This window comes from Poecilia reticulata, linkage group LG9 (assembly GCF_000633615.1).
Source record: "Poecilia reticulata strain Guanapo linkage group LG9, Guppy_female_1.0+MT, whole genome shotgun sequence".
NCBI classification, from domain to species: Eukaryota; Metazoa; Chordata; class Actinopteri; order Cyprinodontiformes; family Poeciliidae; genus Poecilia; species Poecilia reticulata.
This window is the reverse complement of record NC_024339.1, coordinates 29,836,297-29,851,688: the sequence shown is the minus strand read 5'-3', so window position 1 is coordinate 29,851,688 and position 15,392 is coordinate 29,836,297. Positions and strand designations below refer to the sequence as shown.

The 15,392-nt window shown below is 40.3% G+C and overlaps 1 long non-coding RNA gene across 1 annotated transcript in view; it reads right to left on the bottom strand.

Moving 5' to 3' along the window:
• The window catches only part of LOC103470623 (uncharacterized), a 36,130-nt gene extending 20,960 nt beyond the window's left edge, over positions 1-15,170 (bottom strand). Inside the window, exon 1 of the long non-coding RNA XR_534509.2 lies at positions 15,021-15,170. This is a non-coding gene — a long non-coding RNA (uncharacterized LOC103470623). The remainder of the gene's footprint in view (positions 1-15,020) is intronic.
• Positions 15,171-15,392: the final 222 nt, after the last annotated feature.

Below are 15,392 nucleotides of genomic sequence, written 5' to 3'. Positions count from 1 at the left end.
ATGTCTGATTTTGCTGCACTCGCTGATATTCCCCGTCCTTGGTGACATGGACCCGACGGAGCTGTAGGTTTAGCTACAAAAACGTTTCTTTTTTTTTTTCTGAAATAAAGAAACCGGAGGCCTCGAATCGCGTGCATTCGTGTTTCCGAGATCAATTTTCCAAACTCAAACATGCCCTTGTTGATGTTCGAATATAAGAGTGCAACCCTGGTCGTTATGTGGTCTCAGGCAGCGTATAGTACAAAACGGCTGCAGACGCCGGGCCAAAATTATGATCTCAGCACTGTCGGAAAGCAGCAGCCTCTGCAGAGAGGACACTAATTGCACACATGTGTTTGTGCCGAAGTGTAGGCTTATTAAGCTCCTCTTGTTTTCTGATGTGGCCCCAGAAATGCCTCACCGCGCTTCCTAAGCCATGTTTACGTTGTGGCAGTAAACATTTTGTAGCCAGATTTCTCCACACAGGGGAAGCTCATGGTATAAGGTCCCCATAAAAAAAAATTAAAAAAAATCCTTCCTGACGTGACTACTCATTAACCAAGACGGCAGGAATTACATCATTGAAAGCTGCTTAATACAATAAACTATGGCACATTAGTATAATTGTTCTACATCCGTAATCTTCTCGTTGAGACGACGCTCTCTTATCTGCGCTTCAAAGTGAGCCGTGACGAGCTGAAATAACGCTCAACCTTGGCAGCCGAAGCGGCACACAGCACATTATCTCATGCAGTGGAAAAGCAATTCCCATTTTGTGGTTCGTTTGTGGGGTATTTTTTCTTTTTTTTTTTTCTTTTTTTTCTCCCGCGAGAAAAAAAAAAAGAAGTGAGAGCAAGGAGAATGCTTTAATCTGGAAAATATTATTTGGGGGTGGTGAGGGGGGTGAGAGAACATGGGAAACAATAACTGTAGGAGGATTCCTCTCCCATCCTCTGGGTTCTGTGATTTCGAGAAATGCTCTTAGTCTGCAATTTCTGGCTCACCGCAGCCACCCGCCTGGCCCCCATCCTTTTACTGCTTTTTTTCCCATCTCCCTCTAATCGCAGGCCACGAGGTGGGACGGCTTGCTGCAGGAATTCCACAGGTAACACATTTAGTTGCCCTCGCGCCATTTAAAAGATCAATGTTTCAAACCCTCCTGATGTCGTCAGGTGGGGCCCTGCAGGCCTTCTGTTGCAGCGGTAAGAGGAGACGCTGCAGCACCGTGTGGAAAAGCCTCCCTTGTTCACTCAAGAGCTTGTTCTTCACACAAGGAGAAGTAATCATAACAAATGGAGCAAGTAGCTCTTCCTTCAGAGCGGGGATGATTCCCTTCTGTTTTTGACATCCAGACAGCCGAAGCTTTCCGCCTCCTGATTAAATACTGTTTTCACAGAGGAAACCATAACAAATGATTTGTAAGCTGTAGCTCCACGAAATTCACTACAGGGAGAGGAAGAGAGAGAGAGAAAAAAATCTAATTCATATTTGCTTCCCATCGGGTTGTATTATGTAAAATCCCTCATAAAATGGTAATTCAATTCAGAGAAAGGAGGAGGGAGGAGGGGAGGGTAATGAAGCAGTGCTATATGCTGGATGTCACTTTATAAATGGCTGAATGGTTTAATATTCATAAAATCTCATAGTCCACATTTACAGATGTGGAGCCAATATACATGTCTGCACAGATGTTAAAAGTTGAGCTTTCATGTATATCTACATCTTTTCTTCAATGGCCACAAATCAATAGAATGTTTGTAATTAACGTAGGAAGATCAAAGCCGGTCAGCAGCTCATTCAGACTGTGTGGTCTGTTCCTGCGGCCCAGCAGAGAGAAATAAAGATGCTCACATACACACTTCTAATATTTACGAAGGCCTCAAACATCAGTTCCTCTGTCACTGATACAAATACACACACACACACATGCACACACAACCCCCCACCCCCCTACTTCCGAAAGTGTTACAAATGGTTACCGTAGCAACCAGAAACAACAGTAAGTTATTGGTAACTTTACAACAGGAAGCTTCTGAGTATTTTATTAGGAGTGTGTGTGGCAGAAGTGGAAGAAAAATAATAAAAGGCTTTTAATTTGTTGAGGGTTTTCTTTTGTTGTAAAATTTATGAAAAACGTAGTGTCTGTGTGTAAGATATGACTACAAATGTGGTAGGAAAACAATAAAAGCCTCTTATTGTCTTTTTTTTTCCTGAAATTTTCTGAATTTTCTGTCTGTATTCAGCCACACTGAGTCAGAACTCAGTAGGTCATGAGGTCAATCAAATCATTTCATTGTAGCTTTGACTACAATGAAAAGGGGTTGTTGTCCTACTAGAAGTTGAACATCTGCCCCACTCTCAGGTTTTGCATCTGCTATAGGTTTCTCTGCCCTGACACCAGCTGCCAGAGACAGACGGCCACCCACCCTCCCTGTGTCTGCTACGGTTCGACCCACCCTCCCCATGTCCCGTTACAGTACACCATAAGAAGGCTGACCGGGTTTCATGTGTGTGTGTTGACTATGCAGTTCGGGACTGAACCGGGAAAGTGAGTTCAATCTGCAATGTTTTTAACGTGACCATATCATATTTGCCAGGTGACTGATGTTCAACAATCCTAAGCAGATCGACGGGAATAAAGCAGAGACAGAAACGAGGCTGAGGCGCTGCACTCTAATGTTTCCCATGTGCTGCCATAACATGACCTCGCCGAATGTTAGTTTTACTTTCAGTAATTTCTTGTACGTGTACTTTTACCTTATATACGTCTTGGGAGTCGAGTGTTTACCGCTGCGCTCACCGTCTGCTTGTGAGCTGGAAGTGTCTGAGTTCACATGCTGTCAAGGCCACACAATGGCAACATCGGACACGGTGGCAGAAACACACACTGGTGGGGAGTTTTTCTGAATTCCTGGCAATCAGGAACAACTTCCAGTTTGTTGGGAAGCACACAGCAAATTCCCGAAGATAGTTTGTTAAAGGCAACTCCGTCCATTTTGATGGATCCGACTGAGAAACTAAGTACGTTCAAGGGATGAGAAGCGTATATAAAAAGTGTTCTGTAACTTTTGGCTGGAAAAAGACTTCAGAGGTCTTTGGCGGCGTCACTGATTACTGTAACCCATTTAAATCCTTCCCTGGATTGCTGAGATTTTAATATTTACAGCAGGGTCAATATTTACGGCAGGGTCATACAAACAGACATGCTTTGCTGAAACCGACTGATGGAAAATGCCACACTTCACTGAGTTTGGTCACATAAAAGCTGGGAAGGAATTCCCTCCAATTTTCAAGTCAGTGGCACTCTCCAGGAAAATCGCTCATTAAAAGTAAAGACGGATTAAATTGGCAACAAAAGATATAATTTATAAATTGGTTTTGAGCTGAGAGTCTAGATTTTTTTTTGTCATTACACAAAACATTATAGTAAAGGTGCCAGTAACCAGCTTTATTGGGAGAAAAGATGAATCATGCCATGCTGTTTACTAATAAACACAGTAAACGGAGTGTAATAATTTGAAGTCTGATTAAAATGGCATTTTACTCTGTGGTGCTAAATGGGACGTGAAACAATCCAATTAGAACGGCATACAAAGCTTCTTTAAACAAGCATAAAATAAAATAAAATAAAATGATCTCATAACAATTAGCTGGTTGAAGACGAACTTAGACTATTTTTGCCAAAAGTAAGAGGGGGAACCTGAAATGATAAGTCATCACATTTATCAACCCGACTGACCTCAACTTTCACCACAAAAAGTCCATCGTCATGGAAATTAATTTCTACGAAACTCAAATGTGAAACAAGAACTTTGAAATGTTAATAACCAGATTCAAAGGGAAATATTTTTGTGCAAACACTGTTAAAAGAAAAAATGTTTCAAATTCAGTATTGGTGAAAATCTTCACAGATACCTTCATGTTTTCTTCTACGTTCAGGGATGAAATAACACCAAACTGAAATCACCAAACTTCTCTTTTTTCACTTAGTTTTTTGAATCAGGTGCAAACCTTGCTAGTAAAATGTTACTTCAGTATGAACACAAATTATCATTTAATAAAAACACCTTTCACATTTTCCTTACGTTGGTCACAGTGTGATGCCACGTCAAAGACGGGCGCTGAAAATAATGACTGTCTTTCAGTGGAGGATTTTTACAAAATGCAGTTGAAATTGTCTTAGCTTAAATTTTGCTTCATTTCAGTTTATTTAAATAGCACCAATTCACAACATGTCATCTTACAAGGCACTTTACAAAAAAAGAAAGAGTCAATTAAATCCAACATGCAGACAGATTCAAAATCGGCAACAAATATTTCAAATTGCCCTAGTTATCAACCAATGCGTCCAAATTCAGTTTATTATACAAATTAGTTAAACAAGTTTTCTACCAGCAGAAACCAAGCAAACTGCACAAAGTCACTGACTTGCAACATTCACTCCTCCTGAAAGAGCGTGTAGCGAAGGCCGTCAATCACTTGTGTTGTGTCCTTGACTTTAGGGCGATCCCTCATACTGAGCGTGCACATAGCAACAGCTGAAAAAAAATAAAAAAATATTTCCCTTAACAGGAAGAAACCTCCAGCAGAGACTGGCTCAGTGTCAATGGTCATCTGTCAGGACGGACTGGGGGTTCTCACAACACAGAGCATTCACACAAAAATGAAACCGAAGCTCTGGTTCAGGAGTAGCTTCTTTCTATGTTAAAGGAAAGTAGAAAGAAAATGAAGGGCAGCAGTGGCTCCGTTAGAGACTTCATCCAGGAGAGAAACGCAGATAAACAGATAACCGCTGAACTAGTTTCCAAACCCATAATTCAGTCACCAATGCATCCAACTTTCTGCTCCAGGCAAACTGTAATTCTAATGCTGGCCATGCTGGACAACAACATGGGAGCAGAGATTGATAAAAAGTGATTACAAAAATCATGATCATCTTCAGAACTTAAACTGCTATAAATCTATGTACAATCAAGCTTGATTGATCACTGGTCAATTCAGCGTTCTGCTGCTTCTGCTGTGACTATGTGACATGCAAGTAGGGTTGCATAATATATCACAACATCATCATTTACCTAAAAAAAACAGTTTATTTATTTAGGGAAAGTCATATCGATATCAGAACAAGCACCATCATCATCATCGAACCTGATGTGCTGCAGTCACACGGCCGCCCAGCAGTCATGCAGCTACATTAAACTCTACAAAGTGCAAAGGACTGAATGTTAGGTCTGCGTTCGCCACGACACACCTGGCTCTTCACGCTAACCTTTCTTAGATCGCGTTACGTGTGCTGTCGGAACTGATTCGAGTGGATCTGTTATCAATTTGTCTGCATTCTTGGCAGTCCTGGAGGAAGATGTGGCTTTTTAGCAAGTCGCAGCAGGATACATAATTGGCACTTGAAAATAAAATCTGCCCCCTCCGATCCGCGCCTCTCCTCCAAACATGAGTTTTCCACTCGGAAAACCTAATGATGTTCCTGACGTATGCCTCAGGGGGTTTTCTGCAGCAATACAGAATAAAAAAAAAAATGGTACCCTGGAGAATGAATTGAAATGAAAAATAAAAACAAGCGTGCTTAGAGTGACTGAGTGACATTCATCTGGACTCCATTCTGCAGAGCAACACCATGACGCCTTTGAGTTATCAGGTGCACTGAATGCAGAAATTGGTTTGATGTTTGTTAAATCATGATTTAGTCATTTTGACAAATGTATTTCTTACTAGAAAAGAAAGTAAAAAATGTACCGAATAATACCCATCCTGATGAGTCTCATAAGAGGTATTGTGCTGTGTTGGTATCATTATAATGTTATTCTGGGTTAATTAGAAAAATGACTGAAAAGCTCAATAATGTAATGGCTTGATTTGATTAAACAGAGATTTAACAAGTAATTCAACACGTCATAGAAATTTTGTGATAAACTTTGTGGTTGTGTTGCAGCACAAAATAATTTCAGCTTCTATTCAAGACAGCAGATTTTTAAAATGTGTTTTTTATTAGTTTTGTGACTTTTTTTCTTGTTGGTTAAAAAAAATATAAATATTCATCTCGTTTTGGGCCCTGCAGAAGATCGCATATCCGTGCAAAGCGAATCAGTAATACACGGAAAATCAACCAGTCCGCACGGCAATAAGGATTTGTTTTCTCATTTGCACATGAAATGTGATGCTCACTTTAACATGCAACAGTTGTTCGGCTTGTTGTCACAGTGAACACAGGTCTGTGTGAACATCAATTCTTACAGGCTATCGACTTCTTTCCCTTGCTGCATTTTTACAAGAAATCGTTGGATATAGAAAAAGGAGTAAGTGTTGTAATTTATCACACGTCGGGTCGGATTGTAATCATATAAATCATTTGCACATAAAAATCCCAGAATCAATAGAGACGACTTCTGAATTGAAATGAAATGAATCGAATTACCAGGACTGTATAGCATCCACTTGACACGTGGGACATTTGAATTCCCAGTGCATTAGGTTGCACATTACTAGATATTTTCAGTCCTTCCTGTTTGGCACAGGCCTTCACTTGTCTGTCATGACTGCTAGCTTGTGTACTAAATCACAGCACCTGGATAAACTTTCACCTTCGGAATTGTTTTCACTTGGATTCTTTTCAAATGATGCAAAGCAGGCCTGGGGGACCAAACAATGAACCTTAAATTGCCCAAAACAATGTTGAGTTCAAACTTATGTCATCATTAAATGCGCGATGACATCATTTGGCACCTGATGCTTGTAACAAAACAGGGTTCAAATAGAAAAAAGGGGTAAATGTAGAGATCTCTCAACTTCGACTCATAAAAACTGACCAGATGGCGCAAAACGTCTCTCAATCTCCTTAATGCTTTTTGCAGCCAAAGCATTGTTAGGAGAACTGTTAAGTCACACTGTATGAATTATGACAAGGGAATTGAAGACAAGGCCACACAGGCTGCTCGGGCCTCCAGCGTCAGGCTAATGAAGTTTGATTGATATCCCTTCCCTCTGAATTCTCACACGTTGCATATTTAACAGTCTCATTTGGTGGTTTCTGCAACCGTTGGAGTGAGCTTGACAAAAATCCTGAGCCAGCCCCATTCTTTCCACTCCGATCATAAAACCGAAAAATTTTCCTCCCAGCAGAACCCTCTTGTGTGTCTCGCCATCAGGCACAATGAACGCTGTACGGCCAGGACGTGGACAATTAAGTCTGAAGTCTTTCCAAGCCACAAATAAAAGTGTAAATATTTCCATTTTAGCCTCTCTCTCTCTTTTTTTTTTTTTTACAGTATCATTGTATTAATCATGACATGCCGCAAAAGATTTGGTAAAGTCTTTGATTTTATGTGGTTGTCTTCCGAACAGAGTGTCATGGTTATGCAACAAGGCTGATCGGGAGAATAATCTGGAGGACGACTAATCTAGCGGTAAACCGTTATTTTCATCCATCTCTTCTCTCTGTCGACGCAGCTTCTGTTATCAGGGATGCAGTCAGATATTTTATTCTCCTGTCTGCCACCTGCATACCTATGGATTTCACCTTGATAGGTCTACATTGTTCCTACTTCAAAATAAAATAAATACTTGTAAAATGTTCTTATGACATAAGAGAACTCAATTACTTGCAACCATTCGTTAGGCCTTGTTGCATTTGCATTACTAAAACGTAAGGGTAAAAAACGTTGGCAGTGTGTGACGGAGACATAAAACACAACACTTATTTGTATTCATCCCACACTAGCTGTTTCCAGCTGCGGATGACAAAACTGAAAGCGGTATATCATGCAGAGAAGACTCTTTGGAGCTTTGTCTCGTGTGATAACATCATTCAGTCATCAAGCACACACCCAGAGTGTTGCTTTACTGCATGTATGCATGTTGGAAGAAATAGTCATATTGGAGAAATCCTTTAATATCCTGTGGCAACCGTTCAGGGGTGCCCACCCCAGAGAGCAACCCCTGCCCCCACATGACTCCACCAGACTAGCGGCAGCAGCGATTAGCAAACACCTGGTGGAGCTGCGCGTCTCCTGAGCTAATCATATCGATTACTTCTCACTCCCAAGAACGGTTGTAAACGGCATTGTGGTGAAGCGTTATTGTGATGAAGTGCTGAAGGGGGGAGTGTCGCCAAGGATATTAGGTTCTTAAAGAGACAGAACCCAATTTCAAGTATCACATTCAGTTATGATGCAGTCAAGTTTCTCCTAAGCTGTTTTTTTTGTTGTTGTTTTTTAATTAACAGCATTTTTTCTTATAAAAAGATAAACATTTTTTGGCTCGAGCAGCCATAATTTGAGAGTAGATAGACAGGAAAGTGAGAGGGGGGAAAACATACGGCAAAGGTTATCACAGTTCGGGACTCGAACCTATGACGTCTGCATTGAGGACTAAGGCCTCCGTACATGGGTTGTGCTTTCCCCCTGCATCCCATATAAACAGCATCTTCATAACAAGTGAAGGTAACATGGTTACTTGGTTGTGCTATAAAATGATCCTATGTACCTGGAAAATGCCTAACACACCCCTACAATCCCTTAAAACTCTCTGTAAGAGACCCGTCTTTGGTTTTACCCATTTCCAAGCACCACTACTTCTAAAGAGACTAGTTCAAGTCCAGTTGATCTGCTCTGTTCTAGATCTTATCAGCACAATCCATCCAATTTGTTTTTAATGACAAGAACAAACGACCTTGTCATGTTCTTGAACGTAACCCTTGCGAGGTTACATTCAACTTCCAGACAAAGACGATTCACGTGACATTATGTAGTGGCACTAATACAAATTTGGGTTGCCAATTTTTTGTTTGACCGTCGTCGATCATTGTGATGACCCGTTGCATCCCTATTATGCAGCAGCAACAATCTAAGAAGGTGTAGTGACAGGCGGTCTGGCGGATTTACACGTGTCCCTGCACTCCTTACTAAGGACTCCCACTTAGTAAAGGGCCCGGCTCAAGAGGCCAAAAGGTCACATGCCAACGAGGGGGACGAATCTCTATAAACATGTTTCACATTTCTGTCTATTTAAACTCGTGGAATCAGATGGTCAAGCATTCTGGTCGCCATTTCTCCACAAGTCAACATCGAAACTCCGACTCTGAAATCTTTGCTTTAGTTGCAACATGAGCCAGCTTTGCTTGGCGCTGATCTTCACCCACATTCAGTTCAGACCAGTATCACTGATACCAGTGGCAGATTTAGAGTTAAAATGATTTTCAGTCAACCAAGAAGTTTGTCTGTGATGAGAATTGAAATAAACTTCTCTTCAAAGACATAAGTAATTACCTGCTTTTGTTTGCCTTTTCTTAAAAGACAGCATGCCAAAAGTTACTCACACCCTTCTGTGAATTCCGCAGAAAAATCTTCATTGGCATTACAGAAATCAAGCATTTTTTTATTTTTTATTCATTTTTGCAATTGCTGACCAGGATTTTGCAAGTTCCCTCTTGTGTTTTGATGATTTGCTGTATCTGTGGCGACAATCTGAAAGGTCTCCACGTCATCACCCTAATCTTTAACTCATTCCACAAATTCTGTATGTGATTTGAACCCCTGAAACTCAGGCTGCTCCAAAATCTTAATTATGCTTCCAGTCAGAAGAAGCGTGTCGGTAAAATTAGAGGTTACTTCAAATCTGCAGGGGTATAAATAATTGTGGGGTTTGGAAAAACTACTGTTATTTAATTGTTTGGTGTTTTCAAGTGACTGTACACCAGAATTGAGTGACTAATTTGTTTTTCCAACCACATATGATGAGAAGGAAAGTAATTAGTGGACCTTATTTCCAAAAGGACGCTCACGGATCTTTAAGCGTGTGCAGCGAGACTCCTGTGGGTCGGTTGAAGAGTCGTCTGCTGGGACAGTGACTTCACAAAGATCAACAAGCTGATAAAAGAAGACCTGGAAACTGTGCTGGAAAAACTCTGGGGACTGTAGAATCGATTATGGAAAAGAAGAATGCTTTACAAAATGAACCAAAAAAAGAAAGAAAGAAAAAAAAAGAATCGGAGGTTTCTATTCACGGCACTGCAGCTTAGCAATGGCACCTTTAGTCTGAGGCAGCCTGTGATCTTTTCTGCCCACAGCTATAACCACCTATAATGACTGTTTAAAGTAACTTAGATAATGAGAGCTACTACATCATTTAATTGTTGAACTGAAATGAACTGAATATTTACCAAGAGAACATAGAAATTACCTTTAGAACTTCATTACATTTATTTGAACTGTTTATCAGCGTGAACCAGAGACATTTAAAATATTGCCTCAAGTGATTTTTTGTGTGTGTGGGGGTGCGTGTGCGTGTGTGTGTGTGTTAATACACAGGATGAGGTGAATTTTAAGCAATTAAATACAAGACAAATAGTGATTATTTTTATTTTGAGCAAACAGAGTGAGACGTTTGCTAACCTTTCCTTCCTGGAGTTCCAGTGAGGACTTTTCAGTACTAACCCTGTGGCTGTTTGAAAGGAAAACAAAGCACATATTATGTAGTAGTCTTAACAGTGATACACTTAAGAAAATCAACATAAAACAGACAAACATTCAAACATTTCCTAGAAGAGTCATTTAGGTTACATAACGCTGTGATTCTGTTTATTTTCAGAGAACCGGTTGAGTCACGGACCTCGGCTAAGCGCTGGAACCTTTCTTCTTTTTCTCTCTCTGTCCGCTAATGTTGCAACTGATGAACCTTCAATAGCCAAAATAGTTTTCTCTGCTTGACCTTCACAACCAGAAGAAGTCACAAGCAAAACACTGAAACATACCATAAAAAAAAAAAAACAAGTAAATAAATCCGCCCAAAGTGCATCTGGACGTGAAATGTTCCACTAAGTAGAAACACAAGAAGGGAGCTGGAAAGACTTTAAAGATTAGATCACTCTTCTTCATTTCTTTATAGTGGTTTGATCCATGCCAGCAGCTTCCACCACTCCTCCCAGCTTCCCTGACTGAAGATGGAGGAAATGGGACGAGGAGGAAGAGAGGGAGGGGAACCAGGTTTTGCACCCCTGAGATATGAAATGCCACATGCGGCATTATACTGCCTCCAGATCAGCGGACACTTCGGTGTGGTTTATTTAGTGTGGAAACAAATGACCTTTGGAATTGTAAGAACCTGGTGGAAATGAACTACGACACAGTGGAAATTTGCAACGTGCTCATACGCATTAATATTCCAGATGTTGTAGGAAACACAAGGCTTTGTTTTTCACATCAAAAGCCAAAGCAACGTCTAGTGTGCTGCAAACAACGAGTCCGGCGAGGGTCTGCATGTTAGCGTATGAGGTTGTTACGGCAACCTTTGTTATGTGCCATTCTGCGGCTGGCAGGGTTGATGCCGAAAACTATACACAATGAGATCTGTATAGGATCTGTGCAACAAGATGATGCAAAACCACATGCTGCACCCAATACAAAGACAGTGGGTGTGGAAGAAACCAGGAATGATGTGTGTTAAATCAAAGGATGCAAATTAAACCAAGATGACAAGCTGTGTTAAAAAAAAAAAGTCAAAGGAACTGTAAGAGTTACTGCATTATTTAGATTTCTTTTACTGATCTTGTGAAACAACTACACTTTTGTTGGACTTGGATTTCTTAAATGTCTGTCACTTAATTCATTTGATGTTAGTTTCCAGTTGTTGTTTTTTTTCATGTAATATCAAAAGTCTGGTCTTCATCGCTATAAACTTTTTATTTCATGTTTGCACCTTTCATCCGCCTACAATAAACAGTTCTGGTGAAAGAAAAAAAATTACAAACACTTTTTTATTTTGGGTGAAGATTGATAGAATCTGTTTTGAGTGTGTGTGTGTGTGTGTGTGTGTGTGTGTGTGTNTGTGTGTGTGTGTGTGTGTGTGTGTGTGTGTGTGTGTGTGTGTGTGCGTGTGTGCGTGTGTGTGTGTGTGTGTTTGTGATATTCTCTAATGTAGCAAAACATTAATTTGTGAGACAAAATCAAGCAAAAGAAAAACATGCAAATAAGGTTGTTTTTTTTAATCTGGATGGAAATGAGTTTTCATGTTTTTCTTAACATAATCTTTTTCAGGGTATCAAGGCTAAAAGTCCAGAAAAATAAGTGTTTCTTTTTTTTTATAACAGCTTATATTTTTTTCTTAAAATATTCTTGGATACCAAGGCAAACTATAATACTGCCATGTTATCTTTGAATATTTAAAAATGTATTTGATATTAATTGTTGCAGTGGGTTGAAAAATCTTGCCTTTAGTATGACGCTTTGCAGGACCACCGCTTCATTTTTTTTTTTTTTTTTTTTGCATTTCACCCCATCTGTGAGTTTGTTATGCAAAGTCCTGTCAAAAGCAGTAAGATTTCACAAGATAAAAAAAAGAAAAAAGAAAGAGAAAAAAAGCATTACGACTCCAGGATGAGCTCGCAGTTCACTAAATCTGACATTTATTATGAAAATGTTGCACGTCATGCGATGTGCTCATAATATTTAGCTATCTGCCTCTAAACTTAGCGCTCTGCCAGGTAACCAATCAGGCCATTAACCATCATAGTAACCCATCTGTGAAACTCTTCCAAGCTGAAGATGATTTCTACAACCTTTCCCATCTGTGCACAGGTTGATCACTATTTTTTCCTCTTCACATCTGTGAAATCCCACGTTCCTCTGTCTGCTGAGGATTAAGCCCAAGTAACTGAACTAATCAGTGCAACAACAATGTGGTTTAAAATGAGGCTCAGTGCCTCATCCACTAATCTGCTAACATATATGAATGCCTGAGCTTACATCTTATTCTCTTTGATCAAAAAGCCTCTTAGAGGATTAGTCTGTTCAATGAGCAACCGATCCTTCAGTTTTGGCTTTTGGTTTTAGATGTGAAATTCGTTTGTCCGATTCTTGGCAATCCAATGACTTTTATTCTGTCAAGCCGATTGTAACGTTTTGGTCCGTCCTCAGAGAAAGTGCTAAAACGTTTCCATTCACTAAAAACTGAAGTGAAATGCCCCCCTCCCAAAAAAAACAGCTGCTGTCCACTTTTAAACACTGAACAAGAGATGATCTGTCCAAAGAAAAACATACATGGAAAATTAAATAATCACTTATGTAATATTCTCTGGATAACACTTATTTTTATGAGGTAATTTGTTAAAGACATTTTGTCCTTCTGGAGCTGCTGCTCTTCTGCATCGAAGGCAGTCAGTTAAGATGTCCAGGATCAGGATGCCTTTTCGGGGCGCCTCTCTTTGTTGGCTCTTTGGGCATGCCTCACTGTTTTAGAATATGCTGCAGGTACTACACACCAAGCTGGAGAATGTTGCCGGGGCAGGGATGTCTGGCTTTTCCTCTTAGACATATTGCTCTTAAGATCCAAACTTGGTTAAAAATAGCTTTGGACTTGCAACTGCAGCAGGTAGTAATTCACCCGCTTTTCAGAATGAGATGGAAAGGATGTAACAGAAAGGTTCACAATGTACTGTAATTTGGAAACAGTTTTTAGTGCTGCGGTGTGTAATGCAAAATGGAGCTTTGACGTTTTTATGACAAAGTGACTGTAAGTTTTGTTCTAAACAGGTTTCTCAGATATGAACTGAAGGCAATATAATTATTTCATGCATAGTGGTCACTACAGTGGACAGCATACGGGTGAATACGACCAAAACAAAGGCACAAGTCTAGAAATATCTCGTACTCTTTTACTAAAGACAAAGTGCTAAATCTGACACCACTCCACTTTTGTTCGTGAATAAGGAAGTAGTGCCTGGTGTCTCCTCCAGAGGTTTTTATGTCATTTCCTTCTACAGTTCTTGGTGCAGCACCACCACAGGTGAGGAACAAACAGGTTTTTCAAAGAGTTTGATTTGTTTGACGCAGTGTGGTGGGAAAACAGATCGCACCGGCTGAAAACGCAACACATGTCGCAGTCCTGAATGATCGGTGCAAACATACAAGAAAAACTCACATATTCTTTGGTAAAAACCTAATTTTCTTGAAAAATATGAAAGAATGCCAACCAGCATTCTTGCACATTATGCCCAACTGCTTTAAGGAATTCAAGCACTAGCTGCAAGACATCCGGTTTGCATTTGCGAGGCATTTATTCACACTGTATAAATAAGCAATATTTGGAGACAAACTATGAATAAAGCTGTCCGATATCAAACATCCGAGCAAAGCTGGTGTGGTAGGAACTCTGCTAAATACTTCCTTTTTGTTTATTTTAAATGCAACCAAGTACTTAGTGCTTTAACTTTATAGTAGTAAGCCCAAAAAAATATAGACATCTGTAACTTATTAACTGTTTATACCCAGTGAGGGAGAATCACATATCCTGTGACTTTTAAAGCTCGCTCTGAAACATAATGGAAAGTTTTATTTATCACCGAGCTACAATAAAACTGTGAAGTTAAGGTTTGCAAACTAAGTAATGAACTGAAACGTGATAAGACCCATCGGGGCGTGGCAGAGTTTATTTTTTATTCATTAGAGCTAAAACAAAAAAAAAAAAAAGAGAGGGAGGGAGAAGCAGGAAAACAAAGTGCAAACATGTGACCACCACTGCCCGTCTGGTGCTTCTCCAAGCTGAGCTGAAACAATTACATTTCAGTGAAGCTGTTAGAAATAATTAAAAACGTATTTCTGAAGCTGCGACAATTCCTCTGTAATTTTGCTTTCTGAAGTATTTATGACTCACACACACACACACACACACATGCACACACACACACACACACGAAAAGAACATATGCTTGGTTAAAAAAAATAAAAACCTAAAAAATCCAAAACAAAATACATAACAATGAAAAAATAGATGATCCTGAGAGAAGCATAAAATGTACCAACATCATAAAGAAGAAAAAAAATCGTATTAAAAACAGGCAACATAACCAAAAGCCAAAACATAGCGTGAGAAAATAGGAGACCTCTGGCATGACTGACAACACTCCACTGACGTGTTTCATATCCTCACATCCACCATAGCACATGGACACGAGTGTGCTCTCAATAATGACGTAATCACACCCTTGCAAAAGTCGGTCCGGCATCAAGACACACAGCCTGCTACACACATCTCACCTCCAGGCTCTGACAGCATGTCACAGAACCAGACCAGAGCTGAACACCTGGATCTGCTTCCAGCCTGTTCGTCCTCTTCTGCCGTGCTCACAGGACAGGTGGGCGTTTGTGCCCAGTGGGGATCAGACTAATGCAATGCCACATATGTCCTCAACCAGAGTGACCAATGCAAGCCTTGCCAGAAATAGTGGCGGCGATGAACCGGTGGCAAGGGGGCAGGGGGCTTGAAATGTGAGCAGTGTGTCTGAATAACTTGCGTTGTGCATGCTTGTGGATCTCCTTTGTACCGTCGGGGAGGAGGGGTGGAGAAAGCCGGCTGTTGCTTTAAACAAGAATGTGTTCATTTTAAGGGAGAAGAGGGGAGGAGGAGAG